This window comes from Oncorhynchus mykiss, chromosome 13 (genome assembly GCF_057628025.1).
Source record: "Oncorhynchus mykiss isolate SJ-2025 chromosome 13, ASM5762802v1, whole genome shotgun sequence".
In the NCBI taxonomy this organism is placed as follows: Eukaryota; Metazoa; Chordata; class Actinopteri; order Salmoniformes; family Salmonidae; genus Oncorhynchus; species Oncorhynchus mykiss.
In genome coordinates this window covers 32,309,902-32,327,500 of record NC_143034.1, presented here as the reverse complement: position 1 = coordinate 32,327,500, position 17,599 = coordinate 32,309,902, and the positions used below count along the sequence as shown (strand labels likewise).

The following is a 17,599-nucleotide window of genomic DNA, read 5'->3' as shown; positions in this document are numbered from 1 at the left end:
TTTGGAAGTGAGGGTGAACAAACAGGCCGTCATTGTAAATAAGAATTAGCTCTTAACTGACTTGCCGAGTTAAATAAAAGGTTAAATAAATACAATTTAAAAATAAAAAATACAGCTCTGTGTTTCAAACACCATGATCCAACCCACTGAGCCATTGTAATCACTTTTAGTTCCTCCCGCTGTTATCAAATGATATCTAGCATATTACCTGTGACTAGCAGGAAATGACTGGTCAGGCTGTTCCTGTGGTCCCGGCCCAGACCTTCTTAGCCCATGTGGGTCTCCTGCATGGGAGAAGGTTCTAGAAAGGGGAACTGAAACAGGACTGGTGTTCCTGCAGCAGCCACCTGGAAACAAACAACAAAAAAGACACAAGCACACAGCATGTCAACAACACTGCGGTTTTTCTCCCAGAAGGGCAAGCTTTTTCTCAAGGGGTTATAAAAGGGCTTGCGCAAACCAAAGTGCAATTAGCCATGCTTATACGCTCCCTACTGTAGCTAAGCCCTACCCTATCCCTCCAAAAAATAACACACAGACAAAGAACTACAAATCCCTCCAAAGAACCTGGTTACAACAGAGGTGTTGCTGTAGTTACTAGAACCGTCACTGTAGATCATCTACTGAAAGCAATGGAATCCTGTACCTTTGACCTCAGAGTTTCTTACTTGTGAAAGTAGACGGAAGAATCTTAGCCTTTTAGGAAATTACGGTTGCTGATTGGCATTGCACCTCTTATAAACAAAACTAGACAGAGAGCTAGGCTACAGTAATTCAAAATATTGCTCTGCTGTGTGTGTGTGTTCAGCAGCAGCATGATACTCACAAACTGTCAAATCTAACCAGACAAGTTGAGCTTTGAATGCCGAGTCACGAAAATGACCCCCCCCCCCCACCCCACCCCACCCCACCCCACTCACTTGCAGTGGCAGAATAGTGTGCGTCCCAAATGGTACCCTATTCCAAGCTGCTTACCTATTGCAGATTCAGTCTTCCTGCCTGGTGCAGGTCTACAATGTTGTTTCTGGTATCCTTTGTCAGCTCTTTGGTCTTGGCCATAGTGGAGTTTGGAGTGTGACTGTTTGAGGTTGTGGACAGGTGTCTTTTATACTGATAACAAGTTCAAACAGGTGCCATTAATACAGGTAACGAGTGGAGGACAGAGGAGCCTCTTAAAGAAGAAGTTACAGGTCTGTGAGAGCCAGAAATCTTGCTTGTTTGTAGGTGACCAAATACTTATTTTCCACCATAATTTGCAAATAAATTCATAAAAAATCCTACAATGTGATTTTCTGGATTTTTTTTCTAATTTTGTCTGTCATAGTTGAGGTGTACCTATGATGAAAATTACAGGCCTCTCTCATCTTTTTAAGTTGGAGAACTTGCACAATTGGTGGCTGACTAAATACTTTTTTGTCCCACCGTATATATATATATATGTGTCATTAAGTAGTAATATTGGACTCAATGAAGTAAACTGATGAAGTAAATACGATGTAACATAAAATAAACAACCACATCATAGTCCACTAAATCGTTACATAGTCTATCATTAGTTTACTTCATATGGTCAGTCATTAAACTTTAAGTAATGGTTGAGGGAGGCCCTTGGGCACATGCTGGAGAGGCCACACAGATAGAGACATCTTTATAAACATCTTTATTTGTATTTATTTTTTAAAATGTAACCTTTATTTAACTATTTGAGAGGGGGCCCCCCATAATTAAACATCAGAAAAACGTGTTTACTGAAGCACAGGTGACTCAGCAGTGTGATATCAACAGGACTTAACAGGCCAGCCACTGATAAGAAAGTGAGAAGTGCTAACTTGAAGGACATTAGGTTTGAAATACATACACTCATCTAAGTATTTAGAAGTTACATCATCTAAAATGAAGTTACATTTTTTTTATGTGGCTCTATACTCTAGCACTTTGGATTTGAGATTGAATGTTTTATATGAGGCAACAGTACAGAATGTCACCTTTTATTTGTGGGGATATTTTCATACATATCTCTTATATTGTTTAGAAATAAATGCACTTTATGTCTCTAGTCCGCACATTTTAAGGTGTCAAGTATTTCGACAAATTCACTTATAATGTATTACATTTAGTCAAAAGGTTAGTATTTTGGACCAATATAAGAGTTGAGGAAAGACTGACTCACTTCTTGTTTTTATAAGAAAATGAACATGTTGGAAATTCCAAATTGTTTCCATAGTCAACTTACACACGGCACTGACAAACACACTTACCCCACCACACATGCCACCAGGGGTCTTTTCACAGTCCTCAGGTCCAGAACAAATACAAGGAAACATGTAGTATTATACAGAACCATGAGTGCAAGGAACTTCCTTCCATCTCATATGGTGCAAGTGAACAGCAAACCTGGTTTCAAAAAAACAAACAAAGCCACACCTCACAGCACGACGTCTCTCCCCCATGTGACCTACTTGTTGTGTGCATGTACTGCCATGTACAGTATGTGGAACTGATAGATGCGCACACACACGCACGACATGTTCATGTTTTTGAATGTATGCAAATTGTAAAGTCTTTTGTCTGTAATGTCTTCTTCGTTATTTGTCGGACCCCAGTAAGACTAGCTGTCGCCATTGCTGTCGGCTAGTTGGGATCCTAATAAATCAAATCATAATCCTGGCACACAATGACTACGTCAAGCTTGTGACTCTACAAACGTGTTGGATGTATTTTCCGTTTTTTTTTTGGTTGTTGTTGTGTTTCAGATGATGTTGTGACCGGTAGAAATGAATGGTAAATAATGTATGGTCATTTGAGTTATTTTTTTAAAATCGTAAATAAGAAAATAATATGTTTCTGAACACTTCTGCATTAATGTGGATGCTACCATGATTACGGCTCATCGTGAATCCTGAATAATAATGAGAAAGTTACAGATGCACAAAGGTCATGCCCCCAAAAACATGCTAACTCTTACCATTAGCAACTTTGTAGAGTCACAAGCTTCATGTAGTCATTACATGTTATGAATAGGGGACCAAATACTACACTTTTGACTAAAGGAAATACACTAGAAGTGAATTTGTCCAAATGCTTATGATACATTCAAATGGGGAGGGGGGGGGGGGGGGTGACTAGATACATAAAGTGCTTTCATTTCTAAAACGGTAAAACCGATATGAAAATAACCTCAAATAAAAGGTGATGTTCTGTATTCTCGCCTCATGTAGAACATTTGATTTCAAATCCAAAAATGCTGGAATTTAGAGCCACATTTTAAGTGTAGCTTCACTGTCCAAATAAATATGTAAGGGGACATGTGAATGATATAGATTTCAAAGGTTACTATGGACCTCTAGTGATGTAAGCCACTGATGTAAAAGTGACAATTGAATGAGCATGCTAACTGTTAACTCGAAGGACATTTGGTATGAGGAGAGAAATATACACATGTGAATGATGTAGATTTTTATGGTTACTTTGGTTGGCTCTGGATTGTCATAAATGGAGATAATGGAGAATAGAGTGCCTCTCAATGCTCCCTCATCAAATACAAAAGGAAAACATTGAATTACTAATAAGCTAGTCTCTTTTCACAGATGCTGTGAGACTAGTCATAGGCCTACATATGGAGCAACACGTTTGAGATGGATGTAGTGTACAGTTGGAGTGTACAGTGTGTGTGTGTGTGGCCTCCCCAGCACATGTCCAAGCGTCTCCCTCTGAACCATTACTTACCCTGTCAGTGAAGAATATGCAACAGACAAAAGGATTTTGACAGTATCACTTCATAACCATTTGGTTTCTATGGTGAATTTCCCTTTGGAATCCCATTAGGTCCCAAATAACTGTTTCAATCAATGGTTCTACCTAGTGTTCCATATATCCAGAAATGACTGCCTCTCTCTCCCCCTCCTCCTAATGCATGCTATGCTATTAGATGAGCAACTGCTAGCAATCAGGTATTCAATGAAAACACAGACTGAGCCCTTTGTAGACTATACTGGTCACACACTGAGTGTATAAAACATTAGGAACACCTTCCTAATAATGAGTTGCATCCCCTTTTGCCCTCAAAAAAGCTCTACAAGGTGTTGAAAGCATTCCACAGGGACGCTTGCCCATATTGACTCCAATGCTTCCCACAGTTGATTCAAGTTGGCTAGATGTCCTTAGCAAGGTGGACCATTCTTGATACACACAGGAAACTGTTGAACGTGAAAAATCCAGCAAGGTTGCAGTTCTTGACACAAACCTGTGCGCCTGGCACTTACTAGCAAACACCATTCAAAGGTACTTAAATATTTTGTCTGGCCCATTCACCCTCTGAATGGCACACATACACAATCCACATCTCAATTGTCTCAAGGCTTAAAAATCCTTCTTTAACCTGTCTCTTCCCCTTCATCTACAATGCATTTGGAAAGTATTCAGACCCCTTGACTTTTTCCAAATTGTGTTACGTTACAGCCTTATTCTAAAACTGATTAAATCGTTTTTTTTCTCTCATCAATCTACACACAATACCCCATAATTATATATTTTTTGCAAATGAATAAAAATTGTAAAACGGACCCTTTACTCAGACCCTTTACTCAGTACTTTGTTGAAGCACATTTTTGCAGTGATTACAGCCTCAAGTCTTCTTAGGTATGATGCTACAAGCTTGGCACACTTGTATTTGGGGAGTTTCTCCCACAACGACCCTCTCAAGCTCTGTCAAGTTGAATGGGGAGCATTGCTGCATAGAGATTTTCAGGTCTCTCCAGAGATGTTCGATCGGGTTCAAGTCTGGGCTCTGGCTGTGCCACTCAAGGACATTCAGAAACTTCCCAAAGCCACTCCTGCGTTGTCTTGGCTGTGTGCTTAGGGTCGTTGTCCTGTTGGAAGGTGAACCTTCGCCCCAGTCTGAGGTCCTGAGCACTCTGGAGTAGGTTTTCATCAAGGAGCTCTCTGTACTTTGCTCCATTTATCTTTCCCTTAATCCTGACTAGTCTCCCAGTCCTTGCCGCTGAAAACCATCCCCACAGCATGATCCTGCCACCACCATGCTTTTAGGTGCCTTTTGGCAAACTCTAAGCGGGCTGTCATGTGCCTTTTACTGAGTGGCTCCCATCTCTCAAAAAATCCAAGATGGCATAGCAGTCAGGCATCTTTGTCTTCGTCTTGTCGTGTCCCGTGTATATATATTTTTTCTTCGCATATATTTTTAAACATTTTTCTTAACCTCAACTTCAACATACTCTCCTGCAACCCGCCTCACCCAATGTGGTATGGATCTGCTATTTTCTTTACTTTAGAACCGGAACCCCCAACAGAAAGTACTAGCTAGTAGTCAGTTAGCCACTGCTAGCGGTCATCAGCTAACCTTTAGCCCGGACAACTCCTGCCAGTCTGCATAGCGCGATTCAACCCAGCACATATTGGACATCTTCTTCCCCATATCTCCGGATTCCTACAGCAAGCTCTGAACCTTTTCACCTGGATCATCGCAGCTACCTAGCTGCTATCCGAGTGGCTACTCCTGGCTAACATCTCTGTCCCGTAGTAAGCACAATTAGCCTGGAGCTAGCCTATGCTAGGCCCATCTTCCGGCTAGCTGAAGAGGTCCATCAGCCACTCCTTGGACTACAATACCTATTTTGCCGATTGGCCTGGACCCCTTTTAATGCCAATACGGAGCCCCGCCGATTCATCACGACTGGACTACCGACGTAATCCGCCCGAGGGCGTTTTTCAACAGGCTCCTCCGTCGTGACGTCCCCTGAATGCCCATCTGCTAGCCGCGGCCCGGTAGCTGTCTAGAGCATATCGGACTGTTAGCTGAAGGGGTCCATCAGCCAATTTCTTGGGCTACTATACCTATTTAGCCAATTGGCCTGGACCCTTTTCTACACGGAGCACTGCTGATCCATCACGACTGGTCTACCAACGTAACCGCACGAGGTCCCTCTAAGGCCCTTCTGCTAGCCTGCTTGCCCAGGCCCGCTTAGCTGTCTGAATCGCCGTGTCTCCAGCCCGCCTAGCGACTAACTGGACCATATGATCACTCGGCTACGCATGCCTCTCCCTAATATCAATATGCCTTGTCCATTGCTGTTTTGGTTAGTGATTGTCTTATTTTACTATAGAGCCTCCAGCCCTGCTCAATATGCCTTAGCTAACCCTTTTGTTCCACCTCCCACACATGCAGTGACCTCACCTGGTTTAAATGGTGTCCCTAGAGACAATACCTCTCTCATCGTCACTCAATGCCTAGGTTTACCTCCACTGTATTCACATCCTAGCATTCCTTTGTCTGTACATTATGCCTTGAATCTATTCTAACGCGCCCAGAAACCTGCTCCTTTTACTCTCTGTTCCGAACGTACTAGACAACCAGTTCTTATAGCCTCTTATCCTACTCCTCCTCTGTTCCTCTGGTGATGTAGAGGTTTATCCAGGCCCTGCAGTGCCTCGCTCCACTCCCATTCCCTAGGCGTTCTCATTTGTTGACTTTTGTAACCGTAAAGCCTTGGTTTCATGCATGTTAACATTAGACGCCTCCTCCCTCAGTTTGTTTTATTCACTGCTTTAGCATACTCTGCCAACCCGGATGTCCTAGCTGTGTCTGAATCCTGGCTTAGGAAGGCCATCAAAAACCCTGAAATTTTTATCCCTAACTATAACATTTTCCGACAAGATAGAACTGCCAAAGGGGGCGGAGTTGCAATCTACTGCAGAGATAGCCTGCAGACATCCGTCTTACTATCCAGGTCTGTGCCCAAATAATTTGAGATTCTACTTTTAAAAATCTTCCTTTCCAGAAACAAGTCTCTCACTGTTGCCACTTGCTATAGATCACCTTCTGCCCCCAGCTGAGCCCTGGACACCATATGTGAATTGATTGCCCCCCATTTATCTTCAGAGCTCGTGCTGTTAGGTGACCTAAACTGGGACATGCTTAACACCCTGGCCATCCTACAATCTAAGCTTGATGCCCTCAATCTCACACAAATTATCAATGAGCCTACCAGGTACAACCCCAAATCCATAAACACAGGCACCCTCATAGATATTGTTATGTTCTGTTAATTACTGATGTCCCCTTTAAGGATGGAGCACCCTTGGTCATGCGCAGTATTGTTCTATGTTATTCTGGTACTAACTAGTTTGAGTAAATGTGAAGCTCCAGTTCAATTGCTTGTATTCAGAGTATTTCTTATTACATAAATAGTGTTAAGTGTTAAGTGTTAAGACACTACAATGGTGACGAGGATGATTACCTGCAGTGTGCATCACGAATACAGATGGAGTTCGTAGGAAGAGAGGAAGATTTTGACCCTGTAGCACAACAGCTAGCAAGCAGTGAAGACGAGGGGAGAGCTGACGAGAACGAGGCGGCAGATCAAAGACCCGTGGAGCCGGAGGTAAAGAGAATGGCTAGCATCGGGAAAATAGATGTGTTTGATGACACGCAAGAAAACTGGGCAACTTACATTGAACGACTGGAACAGTACTTCATTGCAAACAACATTGCTGATAACAAAAGAGTACCAGCGTTGTTGAGTTTAATTGGCCCAAAAACATACAGTTTGCTAAGAGATCTGACTGCCCCTCTGAAGCACTCAAATAAAACATTCTTGATTGTGGAGATATTGCAAAATCACCTATCACCTAAACCACTCCTCATCGCGGAACGTTTTCGTTTCCACAAGAGAGATCAGAATGAGGGGGAGGGTGTTAGTACATATGTAGCAGTGTTGAAGAAACTGTCTGAACATTGCCAGTTGGGAGAGAACCTAAATGACACATTAAGGGATAGATTTGTTTGTGGACTGAAACATGAACACATTCAAAAACGTTTGCTCACAGAATCAGAGCTCACATTTGCAAAGGCTGTTGAAATTGCTGTGGCTATGGAAATCGCGATTAAAGATGCATTTGAGTTGCAAAGTAAAAGAAGTACTGACCTGTCACAAATTTCCCTGCACAAGTTCACGCAGTCGACAGCGCCCCCGTGTGGCCGAAAAATGCAACAGGTGTGACAGAGATGGTCACAGAGCAGAGGACTGCCATTTCAAAGACGAAATTTGTCACAAATGCAGTGGAAGGGGGCACATTCAAAGAGCATGCAAAGCAAAATTCAGTCACAACAGGAAAACTGAGAAAATTAAAGGGTCTGTGAATGCACTAGCAGAGAACAGTGGCAGTGATTCAGATGAACGATTAATTGGTACAATGGAGTTAAACACAGTGACTTCTCCCAGCAGTAGCATAATATGGGTGACACCAGATATCGAAGGCAAACCCCTCAAAATGGAGCTGGACACAGGATCTGCAGTGTCTATAATTTCCACTACTGTCTACAATGAGCACTTTAAGGCTATCAAGCTGAAGAACACAAATGTGTTGCTGAAGACATACCCAGGAGAGAGACTGAGCCCAATGGGGGCGTTGCAGGTCAGAGTGCATTATGGGGGGCAAACACAGCAATTACAGCTGTATGTGGTGCCTGGAACTGGCCCCCCATTATTTGGCAGGGAATGGCTTTCAAAAATAAAGCTGAATTGGAGTGACTTGAAAATGCTCCACACGTTCCAGTCCAAAGAGAAAGGCACAGACCAAACACTGGAACACTTGCGAAAGAAATACAACACAGTTTTCAGTGATCAGATGGGAACAGTAAAAGCTTCACAGCAAAACTTGTACTAAGAGATGACGCAACCCCAAAATTCTGCAAAGCCAGATCTGTTCCATACTCCCTGAGACCAAAGGTGGAAGCGGAAATCGATCGCTTGCAGGATACAGGGATCCTGACGAAAGTGGACAGAAGCGAATGGGCCACACCCATAGTTCCTATTGTGAAGAAAGACGGGTCTGTTAGAATGTGTGGGGACTTCAAGGTAACTGTGAATTCAATGTTGCATGTGGACCAATACCCCCTACCACGTCTGGATGACATCTTTGCTGCACTAGCTGGTGGGAAACACTTCAGTAAAATCGATCAGAAACAGGCTTACCTGCAGCTACCGGTTGAAGAGAGTTCCAAACAGTACCTGACAATAAACACACACAAAGGTCTATACAGGTATAACCGCCTGGTTTTTGGCATTGCATCAGCCCCAGCCATTTGGCAACGAACTGTTGACCAGATTTTGCAAGGAATCCCAGGAACCCAGTGTATCCTGGATGACATGATCATAACAGGACACACCGACAAAGAGCACCTGGCTAACCTGGAAGAGGTCCTGAAAAGACTGAAAGAGTATGGTCTACAGGCAAACTTAAAGAAGTGTGAGTTCTTCAAAGACAAGATTGTCTTCTGTGGACATGAGATTGACTGCAATGGATTGCACAAAACACAGGACAAAATCGAGGCAGTGGTACAGGCACCACGACCACAAAATATCACAGAAGTGAGATCTTTCACGGGACTGATCAATTACTACAGAAGATTCCTCCCAAACCTTTCAGCAGTACTCCAGCCTCTAAATCAGGTCCTGGAAAAGAATAGGACATGGTGGTGGACAGAGCAGTGTGAAAATGCATTTCTGGAGGCAAAATGGCTCATAGCATCTGAACAGGTCCTGATGTATTACGACCCTGAAATGCCAGTGAAGTTGGCTTGTGATGCGTCCCCTTATGGATTAGGGGCAGTCCTTTCACACACACACTGAAAGATGGGTCAGAGAGGCCAGTTGCATTTGCGTCACGACATTGAATGATGCAGAGAAAAACTACTCACAAATCGACAAAGAAGCACTGGCACTAGTGTGGGGCGTCAAGAAATTCCACGCATACCTATATGGCAAGCGTTTCACACTGGTTACAGATCACCAGCCGTTGCTTTCCATTTTCAGTCCAAAGAAAGGCATTCCGGCAATGACAGCAGCCAGGTTACAGCGATACGCCCTGTTCCTTGCCAGTCATATGCATGACATTGAGTTTAAGCCGTCATCCCTCCACACAAATGCAGATGGACTATCCAGACTGCCGTGTACAAGAGAAAGACAAAGGAGGGTGGATGCAGTGGACATGTTCCATACCGCTCAGCTCGAGGCCCTACCGGTCACAAGCACAGTTATCAAACAGGAGACAAGGAAAGATGTGACCAAGTCAAGTGTACACCTACACCATGTCAGGATGGCCAGCTACTGGCAGAAAGGAGCTGACTCCGTATTTCCAGCGGAGAAACGAAATGACAATGTACCAAGGATGTTTGATATGGGGAATGAGAGTCATGATACCCCAGAAATGCCAACATCTAGTCTTGCAGCAACTACATGAAGGTCATGTTGGAATTGTCAAAATGAAGCTGCTCGCAAGGAGCCACTTCTGGTGGCCAGGTCTGGACCAACAGATTGCCATATTTTCTAAGAACTGTAGCGGATGTTTGGAAACCCTTCACATGCCTGCTCCTGTCCCAGTCCACCCATGGGAATGGCCCGCAGAGCCATGGCAGAGAATTCATGTGGACTACGCTGGTCCCTTTGAAAAGCACATGTTTCTGGTTATAGTTGATGCCCATTCCAAATGGCCAGAGGTGTTTTGCACTGACTCCTCCACCTCAGCTCAGACGATAGAGTGTCTCAGAACAACGTTTGCACGCTTCGGTTTGCCGCTGCAGCTGGTAAGTGACAACGCGCAAGCTTTTGTAAGTGATGAGTTTACAAGATTCATGTCAGTAAATGGAATCAAACACTCAACCTCAGCTCCGTACCACCCTGCCACCAATGGGTTGGCAGAACGCTTTGTGCAAACCCTAAAGCAAGGACTCCGTGCAGCAAAACGAGACGAAGGGACTTTGCAAACAAAACTGGCCAAGTTCCTGGCCTCCTACCCCACGACAAATGAAAGCCCAGCCGCACTGATGTTCGGGAGGCCTCTCCGCACACAGCTGGACATCATGAAGCCAAACAGGCGTAATGAAGTGCTGAACAAACAAGCCAAGATGCTCTCCGGTGGCCAGGAGCGCCATCTCCAAACAGGACAGGAAGTGATGGTGCGAGACTACAGAAGAGGAGGGAAATGGACAAGAGGGACCGTACACACACAAACGGGACCCAGAACTTACCAGGTTCAAGTGAGCCCATACATAATGTGGCGGCGTCACATTAACCAAATCCATTCCACGGAAAACAGCACAACAATCGAGAGAGAACAGGCACAGAGAGCTCCTGAGAGTGACACACAGGGAACTGTAGAGGACGGTGGGGCAGTAGAGAGACCCCAGGCTGAAAGAAGGGGACGTGTTGATGAAGGTGCTGCTATAGCAGACGCTATAATGGAACAAGCACACACTGAGGATGTTCAGGAGCCTCCAGACAATCTGAGACGCTACCCAGAACGAAGGCACCGTCCACCAGACAGACTAGACTTATAAACAAACAAAAACGAACTGTTCAAGTTCAAATTAAAAGATGCAAAATAACTACAACAAGTTCTGGGAAATGTTTCAGTTGTGGTTTGGTAAAAGTAACTCTGATTGTATAAGAGAAGGAATGTTATGTTCTGTTAATTACTGATGTCCCCTTTAAGGATGGAGCACCCTTGGTTATGCGCAGTGTTGTTCTATGTTATTCTGGTACTAACTAGTTTGAGTAAATGTGAAGCTCCAGTTCAATTGCTTGAAGTCTTTCTTATTACATCAATAAGTACTAAGTGTTAAGACACTACAGATATCATCCTAACCAACCTACCCTCCAAATACACCTCTGCTGTCTTCAACCAGGATCTCAGCGATCACTGCCTCATTGCCTGCGTCCGTAATGGGTCTGCGGTCAAACGACCACCCCTCATCACTGTCGAACGCTCCCTAAAACACTTTAGCGAGCAGGCCTTTCTAATCGACCTGGCCGGTGTCTCCTGGAAGGATATTGACCTTATCCCGTCAGTAGAGGATGCCTGGTTATTCTTTAGAAGTACTTTCCTCACCATCTTAAATAAGCATGCCCCATTCAAAAGAATGTAGAACCAGGAACAGATATAGCCCTTGGTTCACCTGTGGCGTACTGCCTTAGTATCGAATAGCCCCCGCGATATGCAACTTTTCAGGGAAGTTAGGAACCAACATACACAGGCAGTTAGGAAAGCATAGGCTAGCTTTTTCAAACAGAAATTTGCATCCTGTGGCACAAACTCCCAAATGTTCTGGGACACTGTAAAGTCCATGGAGAATAAGAGCACCCCTTCCCAGCTGCCCACTGCACTGAGGCTAGGAAACACTGTCACCACCGATAAATCCACGATAATTGAGAATTTCAACCCCTACCCCGGTCAACAGCCCTGCAACGCCACAGCAACTTGCCCAAGCCTTCCCCATTTCGCCTTCACCCAAACCAAGATAGCTGATGTTTTGAAAGAGCTGCAAAATCTGGACCCCTACAAATCAGCCGGGCTAGACAATCTGGACCCTCTCTTTCTAAAATGATCCGCCGAAATTGTTGCAACCCATATTACTAGTCTGTTCAACCTCTCTTTCGTATCATCTGAGATCCCCAAAGATTGGAAAGCTGCCGCGGTCATCCCACTCTTCAAAGGGGGAGACACTCTAGACCCAAACTGATACAGACCTATATATATCCTACCCTGCCTTTCTAAGGTCTTCGAAAGCCAAGTTAACAAACAGATCACCGACCATTTCGAATCCCACCGTACCTTCTCCACTATGCAATCTGGTTTCCGAGCTGGTCATGGGTGCACCTCAGCCACGCTCAAGGTCCTAAACGATATCATAACCGCTATCGATAAGAGACAATACCATGCAGCTGTATTCATTGACCTGGCCAAGGCTTTCAACTCTGTCAATCACCACAATCGGCAGACTCAATAGCCTTGGTTTCTCAAATGACTGCCTGACCTGGTTCACCAACAACTTCTCAGACAGAGTTCAGTGTGTCAAATCAGAGGGCCTGTTGTCCGAAACTCTGGCAGTCTCTATGGGGGTGCTACAGGGTTAAATTCTCGGGCCGACTCTTTCCTCTGTATACATCAATGATGTCGCTCTTGCTGCTGGTGATTCTCTGATCCACCTCTATGCAGGCGAGCACCATTCTGTATACTTCTGGCCCTTCTTTTGACACTGTGTTAACTAACCTCCAGACGAGCTTCAATGCCATTCAACTCTCCTTCCGTGGCCTCCAACTGCTCTTAAATGCAAGTAAAACTAAATGCATGCTCTTCAACCGTTCGCTGCCCACACCTGCCCGCCCATCCAGCATCACTACTCTGGACGGTTCTGACTTAGAAAATGTGGACAACTACAAATACCTAGTTGTCTGGTTAGACTGTAAACTCTTCTTCCAGATTCACATTAAGCATCTCCAATCCAAAATTAAATCTAGAATCAGCTTCCTATTTCGCAACAAAGCATCCATCACTCATGCTGCCAAACATACCCTCGTAAAACTGACTATCCTGCCGATCCTTGACTTCAGCGATGTCATTTACAAAATAGCCTCCAACACTCTACTCAGCAAATTGGATGCAGTCTATCACAGTGCCATCCGTTTTGTCACCAAAGCCCCATATACTACCCACCACTGTGACCTGTATGCTCTCGTTAGCTGGCCCTCGCTTCATATTTGTCATCAAACCCACTGGCTCCAGGTCATCTATAAGTATTGGCTAGGTAAAGCCCCACCTTATCTCAGCTCACTGGTCACCATAGCAGTACCCACACGTAGCACGCACTCCAGCAGGTATATTTCACTGGTCACCCCCAAAGCCAATTCCTACTTTGGCCATCTTTCCTTCCAGTTCTCTGCTGCCAATGACTGGAACTAATTGCAAACATCACTGAAGCTGGAGACTCATATCTCCCTCACTAACTTTAAGCAACAGCTGTCAGAGCAGCTCACAGATCAGTGCACATAGCCCATCTGTAAATAGCCCATCCAACTACCTCATCCCCATACTGTTATTTATTTAAATTTTTGCTCCAGTACCTCTACTTGCACATTAATCTTCTGCACATCTATCACTCCGCTGTTTAATTGCTAAATTGTAATTATTTCGCCACTATGGCCTATGTATTGCCTTACCTCCCTTATCTTACCTCATTTGCACACACTGTATATATACTTTTTTCTATTGTGTTATTGACTGTATGTTTGTTTATTCCATGTGTAACTCTGTGTTGTTGTTTGTTTCGCACTGCTTTGCTTTATCTTGGCCAGGTTGCAGTTGTAAATAAGAACTTGTTCTCAACTAGCCTACCTGGTTAAATAAAGGTGAAATAAATAAAATAAAAATCTACCCACTCTACCATAAAGGCCTGATTGGTGGAGTGCTGCAGAGATGGTTGTCTTTCTGGAAGGTTCTTCCATCTCTACAGAGGAACTTTGGAGCTCTGTCGGAGTGACCATCGGGTTCTTGGTTCCCTCCCTGACCAAGGACCTTGTCCCCCAATTGCTCAGTTTGTCCGGGCAGCCAGCTCTAAGAAGAGTCTTGGTGGTTCCAAACTTCTTCCATTTAAGAATGATGGAGGCCACTGTGTTCTTTGGGACCTTCAATGCTGCCGACATTTTTCGGTACCCTTCCCCAGATCTGTGCCTCGACACAATTCTGATTCAGAGCTCTACGGACAATTCCTTCAACCTCATGACTTGGTTTTTCCTCTGACATGCACTATTTGACGTTATCTACACAGGTGTCTGCCTTTCTGAATCATGTCCAATCAATTGAATTTACGACAGGCGGACATAGCAAAGGGTCTGAATACTTATGTTCTTGGCCACTGTTTCAAATACTAAATTATTTTCGTATGTAAGTCACTATATTTATAGAACATTATATGAAAAGGGCCCATTTGGTCGCAATTAATTAGCTTGGTTTATCAGAGATCAAACTATATTTCAACAAAATAATGTTGCAAGAATGCTAATCCTATCGGTTTCTAACTACAGAAACAATTTCTGAACAATATGAGATGGCGGATGTCATGGCTTGATGAAATGACATTGAACGACCCATTATGAAGTAATTATCAACAGTTCCTATGTTCATTACAGGTGATTAACTAAGTCATCTTTCCCCTAGAAACAATGATGATTCATTATATAATCTAACATTGATCAAATACTCGTATTTATAGGAGCAAAACTGATGGAAGCAAAATTAATAACGTTCATATGTTTTTCTATCTGGCATACGTAGCTATCTATGGTGGCGTTGCAATATTACAATCTAATATAATGTTTGCTATAGCAGCAGGACTCAAACGCAATTAATGGTCTTCTAAGTTATAATATGCTAACCAATACGGTTAAACAGCATGTATTCTCTAAACCTGGTTGCTGTACTTTACCTGAATAGCAAAGTTTCCAATCCAAGGAGCCACATTTTGGCCCACAGCCTACAAAACGAGTCTATATGAATATACTCCTTTTCCGCAAAAAGTTACAAGAAACATAACTTTAGAGTGAGGCGCCTATGCTCACTATAAGCAATCCATGTTAGTTTAATATTTCATAGATCACAGTAGAAGTCCTGTGTAAAGAGAAAGTCCAGGACTTGCCAAAATGAGAGAGAAAGAACACGCCATAGTAACGTTCGGGGTCTGTTCCTCTCTGATCTCGACTTCTACTCACCCTCCGCATTTTCAGGAAGAGGAAAATTCCAGCCTGCGTTCTGATCAGTGGGAGAAATAATAATATTCGTATTTTTTTCTTAGCGTAACGTTTGAGGGGCACGACTCCTCCTTGAATTATGTGACGTACCCTTTGATATTAACTAGGGGCAGCGTGTTTCCTTTTTTTGTGTACTTTACTGAATATGTTGGGAGAGCATGTCATTTAGATTTCTCATATTGTAAAACAAAAGTAGAGCACTTTCATTTCCCTCGCTATACAAGTAGACAGAGACAGAATGAAATGCGTGAATTCAGTTGAATGCATAGTATACATGGCTTCAAATATTGTTTCAGTTAATGTTGTTTGTTAATGAGGATCACCGACAATGACTAACCCACATCCTCATGTCACCCTCCCCCAAGTCAACTCGGTTATTAGTGTTTCTGTCGCAGGTTGTATATTATTGTCATGAATCTTGCCCTGGAGGCAGCTCTACAGAGTGATCACTATAGCTCGCACAGCCACAAAGTAATATAATTGGATTTTAAAACTAACTCTAACCTTAACCACACCTATAACACTAAAAATAATAATTGGCGACCCCACTAGGCCAATGTGTTACTTTGCAGCTGGCGCAGTTAGCGTAAATCGCTCCGTTCTGCCTCCAGGGCAAGATTCATGACAATAAATGTCAACCTGCGTTTCTGTCTTGCCTTTACAGAACCAAAAGCTCCACTGTGATTACCATCTATTTTATGAGCTTGCGGTTCCAAGTTCATATGTGGACGCCATAATTAAATGTGTTGTTTGTATCTTTATGGGTAGATAGAGAGTATATACACTGTATACAAAACATTAAGAACACCTTCCTAATGTGGAGTTGCACCACCCTTTGTCCTCAGAACAGCATCAATTTGCTGGGGCATGGACTCTACAAAGGTACTGAAAGTGTTCCACAGGGATGCTGGCCCATAATGACTCCAATGCTTCCCACTGTTGTGTCATGTTGGCTGGAAGCCCTTTGGGCGATGGACCATACAGACAGGAAACTGTTGAGCATGCATGCACCCAGCAGCATTGCAGTTCTTGACACAAACTGGTGCGCCTGGAACCTACTACCATAACCCGTTCAAAGGCACTTCAATCTTTCGTCTTGCCCAGTCACCTTCTGAATGACACACATGCAAAATCTATGTCTCAAGGCTTACACATCCTTCTTTAATCTGTCTCCTTCCCTTCATCTACACTGATTGAAGTGGATTTAACAAGTGACATCAATAAGGGATCATAGCTTTCACCTGTATTCAACTGGTCAGTCTATCATGTACAGAGCAGGTGTTCCTAATGTTTTGTATACTGTAAGTGATAGGCTTTAATATACAAAATGCAAGGCTCTATACAGCAAGGCAGTTTTCAAATGAATGACTAAACAAAATTGGCTGAAGATTTCAGTGAAATATAGTAGGATGTAATGTTGGATGAAATGTTGTAGAAAGTAAATCCTCTTATGCAGAGGTTTCGGCCGGTGATTCAAGACTACAGGTGTTTCTGGTACACCATCTCTGCCTCACATGCTTCAACTTCCTCTTTACAGTAATCTTATAGTACGTCCTCTTTGACATAACTTTCTCAGCAGTGTCACTCTGGCCGTTTCCTCCTTCGGGGAAGTAGCGTTGTGAGCTTTTCCTTTACTTGAGAATGGCAAAAGCCCTGTGTTCTCCAGTCAGCACAACACCATTAAGACTCTCTAAAAAGGAAGTGACAATGCAATTAAATCCATTTCATGCCTCTCAAAGTTCCTAATTTCCCAGTTCAATAATCAACTCTGGTTGCGACACACACTTGCTTATTTACATATTAACTAGATTCAACTTTGAGTGTCACCACCCCACCTGTATTTGGCAGGACTCTGTAGCACAGCTGTCATGCTCGTTCATAACTGGTAATGTGTGGTATTTAGCACTCAAATGACCGTATTTAGCAATAGTATTCGTGCCAAATTATCTCTATCAGGAGATCATGTCAAATTGAAAATGCATCATCTTGTCCACGGAAAT

At 43.4% G+C, this 17,599-nt stretch overlaps 1 protein-coding gene across 4 annotated transcripts in view; it reads right to left on the bottom strand.

Moving 5' to 3' along the window:
- The window catches only part of LOC110486007 (N-acetyllactosaminide beta-1,3-N-acetylglucosaminyltransferase 2), a 19,724-nt gene extending 3,980 nt beyond the window's left edge, over positions 1 to 15,744 (bottom strand). The window contains exons 1-2 of one of the 4 annotated variants that reach the window (XM_021557289.3): positions 15,561 to 15,744; positions 209 to 347 (exon numbers count right to left, since the gene is read on the bottom strand). The gene's annotated coding sequence lies outside the window, so the exon portion shown is untranslated. Of the gene's footprint in view, positions 1 to 208; positions 348 to 975; positions 1,111 to 2,258; positions 2,469 to 15,277 lie in introns of those variants that run through there. The other 3 variants (XM_021557290.3, XM_021557291.3, XM_036940663.2) reach the window with 3 other exon arrangements.
- Between the last annotated feature and the right edge of the window lie 1,855 nt (positions 15,745 to 17,599).